This window comes from Mixophyes fleayi, chromosome 8 (genome assembly GCF_038048845.1).
Source record: "Mixophyes fleayi isolate aMixFle1 chromosome 8, aMixFle1.hap1, whole genome shotgun sequence".
Taxonomy (NCBI): domain Eukaryota; kingdom Metazoa; phylum Chordata; class Amphibia; order Anura; family Limnodynastidae; genus Mixophyes; species Mixophyes fleayi.
The window spans coordinates 130,078,614-130,084,827 of NC_134409.1; the positions used below are offsets into that span (position 1 = coordinate 130,078,614).

Consider the following 6,214-nt stretch of genomic DNA (forward strand, 5'->3'; position numbering starts at 1 on the left):
TATAATAATATCTGGAGCCATTTTGTAGTTAAGTCCTTAGCTTAAAACCACGCATCCTGCACATAGAAGTCACCACGGTGCTCAGAGACCATATGAAATGTAGTAACATAAATAAAATTGATACCAGATGGTTTCCTATAGACAAATTGTCAGCCATCATTGATGGTGTTAGAAGGAAGCAGAGTGATTTATCTTTGCAGTAGTGAAAGCGTGAAAAGGCTCTTAATGTTGTTTGTTGCAATAAAAGCTTTAAAACAAAATAACCTTGGTCCTCTCACTCTGCAAGAAGCCATAAACCGCCTCTGACAAATGACAAAGTCAACAACTTTCAAAAAATCTGGGACCTGTTGTACACCTAGTACAATGTTTCACTTCCAGGTACCTAACGAGTCACCACAAAATATATCCCTTCTCCAACTCTCTCTTCCACTTAGCCCACCCTCCTTTATTTCCTTCCTCCCCAATCCACGCAATTTGAGTCGAGGTGCTGTTACTATGTGCGTTGAATGTATCCATAGTTCAATTCATCGTAACAACTGTGACTCAATAAATCTCACTGTTTCATTGTATTAACAATGTTGCTCTGCCATTTATCTCTTTGCCCTGTCTATTGCATACTGGTTAAAAATGAAAATAAAGAGATGTTTAAACTAAAAGCTAACATTGGATCATGGAGGACAATCTGAGAGGTATAACACAACAAAAGTGCTCTTTTCAAAGCATGTTTACAGGACGCTACAGATGAGATTTTGGTCAATAGAGTAAGTGCATATAATAGAGAGGAGGAAAGGCAGCCTTTGGCCAAGCAAGAGTATTGTGGTACCACAGCACCAGTTAAATGACTAATGTAATAGGCTATTAAGGTAAGAAATGCAGATGAAGGTAAAAATTATGGGTATGGCTGCTTCATCCACCTGCAGGATAATTATGAAATGTTTCTCTTCTGCAGCCTTGCAGTAATGTCTGGGCCAGTGACATATAGTATAATGCACACAGTTGCTTATTCTGGAATATCTGGGCAACTCCTGAATTAGGGTAAAACCTCCCACAGTCCTGAGAGAGGGTAATTCTCCCAGAAGGGCACTTACCTGTCTGCAAGGAGAGCAGGGATTTGTCATGATGATACAAATAGCATCAAGCTCCACCCACCTCAGTGAACACTTGAGGGTAAGGTGATGAAGTTAGTATCATTGTATGTCATGATCCACCCACTTGATGACATTAATGTGGTCATAAAGTCACGCCTCTTCTTTTCAGATCTCCCAAATGTGAGGTATGAAAAATGGGTAATAGCCACAGAGGAGCTACATACATAAGGCTTACTTGCCCCATGTATTAGCCCTCCCAGAGACGATTCATGAAGGCACGTATACTTAGCGCAACTTGTGTTTAGTATTAAACGCACATATTTAGGCTTTGCGCATGCCCACATTCATCAAGGGCACAGATCTCAAAATACATGTGCTGTTAAAATTGGGTGTAGGTCTACTATGCGCTGCTACACAAGACCCTGCAGGATACGTACAATACCTATGTGGATTATAAATTTGCAAAATAACACAGAAAAAACCAATGTCACCTGCTAATAATAAACAGCTAAAATAAGTGGTTTTTTTTACTTCTTTTTTTTCGTGAAATAGATTTATTAATGTCTACTGAGCATAAAATACACTTTTGCAGCTGTTTGTGATTGCCCTCTTCACTCCCCAAAATCGTAGACTGTAATAAGTGTCTTCTGTGTTCGAAGACAGAGCGGACAGGTCTGCGTTCATGACCCTATGTCCCGGATCTGGGCATGTGCAGAACAATTTTGTGTACAATACGCTCAAAATCGGCAGATACATTTGATATTAAATGGTGTGTGTACACCACAAAATTCAACACTTCTGGGATAGACCTAGCTTATTAGGTGCATGTTGTGTGTCTGGTATACGGCAAAAGCACGTGGCATATGTGTTATTTAAATTAAATAAAATGAGAGAATACTGATCAAATGTCCATGTCCCCATCCTTTGCAAGGAGTTGCAGAACTTTTGAAACGGTTTTGTAAGTAATGCCTGTACCCAGGGTTGCTATCAGGGGTGTACAGGGATTACAGCAGTATGGAGTCCAACAGCAGAATGGGGCCCCAACATCCCCGAGCCCAAACAAATTTATTAGGGGAGGGGGCCTCCGCAGTGAATTAAGGGATGTAGCGGATGCTCCTGTGATGTGAGAGGTGGTGTGAAGACCTCTGTGCCTAATTAAGCATGCGGCAGTGGGGCCCTTGTAGCAGCATGTCTGCCTTCAATCTAAAGATGTTGGGGCCCCACAGCTGTCAAAAAGACAGAGAGGTAGATAAACTACTTCAGGGGTTCAATGGAACCAGGGATGGAGGATGACTGGAGAGAATGGGAGGAGGCAATTGTTAGGTAGAGAATAAATTAAAAATGAGGATAGGGTGAGAGAAATAAGGAAGGGGGGGAGGGGGGTCTGCCTCTTACATTTGTACTGGGCCCCTCAATTTCTGGAGGCAGCCCTGCCTGGACTGTAGGCGATGATAAACCAAGCTAGGAGAATGCATTGCGTCTCGCTCATATTTTTGTGCTAAATATTAAAAACAAAATTACAGACACATAAATTAAATATACAGGGACTCATTTACCATTAGGAGTAAAGAAAATAAATGGTGCAATTTTGCACCAGTAACAAAGCATATTGTAATGCCAAGGGTTCTATTTTTTTTTATTGCATACAGGATAGCCACTGGCTGCTTATGCATGTACTCAATGGAAACCGCCCTGTTAATGGTGCTAAAAGAACTTAAAAAGGTAAAATATAGAGCGAGCAGATGCAACCGACAAGGATAGTCTGTGTATATACCATAACTGATAAGAACAAATATTGCTGTGCTGACATTGTAAATCCTGAAAATAATACCTAACAATATAATTGACAATTGGAGCAATAAATAAAAATGATAAACTCAAATACAAATTAAATATGAATTGATATTATTTAAGCACTAAGGGCTAGATTTACTAAGCTGCGGGTTTGAAAAAGTGAGGATGTTGCCTATAGCAACCAATCAGATTCCAGCTGTCATTTTGTAGAAGGTACTAAATAAATGAAAGCTATAATCTGATTGGTTGCTATAGGCAACATCCCCACTTTTTCAAACCCGCAGCTTAGTAAATCTAGCCCTAAATGTTAAAAGGATCAATACAATCAAAGTAATAAAAATTGGAATAGTCAATGAAAATTGCATAAACAGGTGGAAAAAACTAAAATGATGATCATCACTATAATACTCTGCACATCAAAAACATAAATAACTGATATCAAACATATATGTAACATCATGTAGGCGGTAACTGCGGTGACATGACGTGCTGAAGTCAGACTGCTCGGCACACAGGCTCACAAGAAACCAGCAGACATTAACAAAGTCCGACAAAACAGAGTGTTCAGCAATATTACAAAATCAATAACAAGTTCCCACAATATCATATGTTCTTAATAAATACTTGACGCGTTTCATCAACATGCTGGCAATTTCATCAGAAGCTGAAAATGGGTGGCCTCTCTGTATTTAAAGGGCCTGCAGACAACATAAAGGAACTAAAAAAAAAAATTAAGCAAGCAGGTGTGAAATATACGGATCCTGGAAGGATACTTAACTACATTCACTAAACACACATGAATACTTTGGTGTTGTGAAACGCATCAAGTTGTGGAGTAAAAACCTACATTGTTAGGTATTATTTTCAGGATGTATCACATCAGCGTTGCAATATTTGTCTTTAACAATTGTTTTTACATGTAGCGAACAAATACTTTGCAGCTATATTTTTACACTACAATTTAAAGTTGAGCTAGGACAGGGTTGGCTAACCTGTGACACTCCAGGTGTTGTGAAACTACAAGTCCCAGCATACCCTTCCAGCAATAAGCTACTATATATTGACAAAGAATGCTGGGACTTGTAGTTTCACAACACCTGGAGTGTCACAGGTTAGCCAACACTGTGCTAGGACATGCCTCTGACGTACAATATGTTTTTGCCATCTTCTAGCTTAATTTACTCATAACTCTACATTACAATGAATGTAACAATGGAATGGCTTTTTAATTGTGCATTTGTGTCAGGGGGCAGAATTTATAAAGAGGGAACACTGTAGCATTTCCCTCAAATACATGTCCAACATGTCTGTTATTGTATATTATGAGTAGCTCTGCAATGCACTGACACTGATAAACCACATCACGGGACAAAAGGTTGTGTCTGCATTGGAATTTTTAAATAGAACGTAGAACACTGCTGAATTTTTATTCTATGTATTTATAGAACATAATGCCATTACCGGAGAACTAACAATAACATTTTATCTAAGCTAGGGAATTTAGTGCTATTATAAAGAGACTTTCCAAATACAGAACATATCATAAAAGTGAACTATAGATATCACAGTCTCCTAAATAGTTACATGGCACATTCTTGTGGCCTATTAAAATTTACAAAAATAGATCTTTGTTGTACTTGCAGTTTATTTTTTCCTATTAAAGGGCTCAGCAGTTAAGGTGAAATGTGATATATTTCCTTATTCTTACATTTAATGTTAACCAGAAATATGTGAAATACTGGCTGCATTAACCATACATCGGAGAAAAAAGGCTGCATAGCATTTGGGCAAATTGTTGAAGTAACACTATATTCGTTATGACCTGAATGTCATGAGTATTGTGTATTGTTTATAAGATGAGATGTAAATACTAAGAATGTGCCGCATTCATCTGGTTTTTTTTTTGCTTTAAATGGGAATTTCGGAAAGATGACCAAACAAAGGTAACATGTTCATGACAGGAGGTGGGACTTGCACTTCAATGACTAGAGCAATTGTCATGTTTTCGCAGTAGGTTAAACCAATAATATATTTTCTCATTTAAATAAGAAAAAATATATATTTTCTGCAAATTATACGTGGAAAACAAGGCAAATATAGAACAGAGGACGGGGATCAAATATATACATGTACTTTATATATATGTGCTGAGGATACATTACCATTGAGGCGCCAGCTCCTTTGTAACCTAGCGTTTACCCCGTGCTTATTTATCACAATGATTGAAGACTAGATGGAGTATCGTCTCTTACCAAACCCTACTTCTCATTGCACCGTAATAAGATGCCACCTACAGGTTATGCAACCGGTTTACTGTAGACTCTGTAAAACTTTAAACATTCATTAACTAACAACCACGGTATATCTTTGGCTGATACTTCTTTAACACCACCACATACTGCTACAAAGTGTGAAGGACTTACATGGTTGGTACATACTGCACCTCATTTACAAAGTGCACTTCACGTTTACTCTCTGGTCTTTGAATACACTTCCATGATGCGCCTAAGTTTATGGGGAGGCAGAAACATCTGTGAGGCGCTCTGTGCAAGAGTGGAAATGTCACTTCAAAGTTCAAACTACTCACAATTTAGAATCACCGCTTTAATTGAACTGTTATTTTATTTGTTATCCTTTTATAGTTATATAGTGGAAACATTATTCAGTGCTTTACAGGTAACATTTAATCATTCACATCAGTCTGCCCCAGTGGAGGTGACAACCCCTGTCAGTGCAACTGAAAGCGTAAAATGGGTATATCAGGAGATGAGTGATGTGTTAGTGAGGACAGGGCTGCATGTAACAGGGGCAGTGACATGATGTGAGAAGGGGAATGGAGGCAGCAGGAAGCCACAGACTGAGAGTGATATAGTGGAAGGAGCAGGGTCCCCAGTTGCACAGAGTATATCAGGAGATGAGTGATGTGTCAGTGAGGACAGGGCTGCATGTGACAGGGGCAGTGACATGATGTGAGGAGGTGAATGGAGGTAGCAGGAAGTCACAGACTGAGAGTTATATAGTGGACGGAGCAGGGTCCCGAGCAGCACAGAGTATATCAGGATATGAGTGATGTGTTAGTGAGGACAGGGCTGCATGTGACAGGGGCAGTGACATGATGTGAGGAGGGGAATGGAGGTAGCAGGAAGTCACAGACTGAGAGTTATATAGTGGAAGGAGCAGGGTCCCCAGCAGCACAGAGTATATCAGGAGATGAGTGATGTGTTAGTGAGGACAGGGCTGCATGTGACAGGGGCAGTGACATGATGTGAGGAGGTGAATGGAGGCAGCAGGAAGCCACAGACTGAGAGTTATATAGTGGAAGGAGCAGGGTC

General features: G+C 39.6%; 1 protein-coding gene across 1 annotated transcript in view; it reads left to right on the top strand.

Annotated features, from left to right (window-relative positions):
- The window catches only part of CIMIP7 (ciliary microtubule inner protein 7), a 219,414-nt gene that overhangs the window by 163,201 nt on the left and 49,999 nt on the right, over window positions 1–6,214 (top strand). The window lies entirely within an intron of this gene.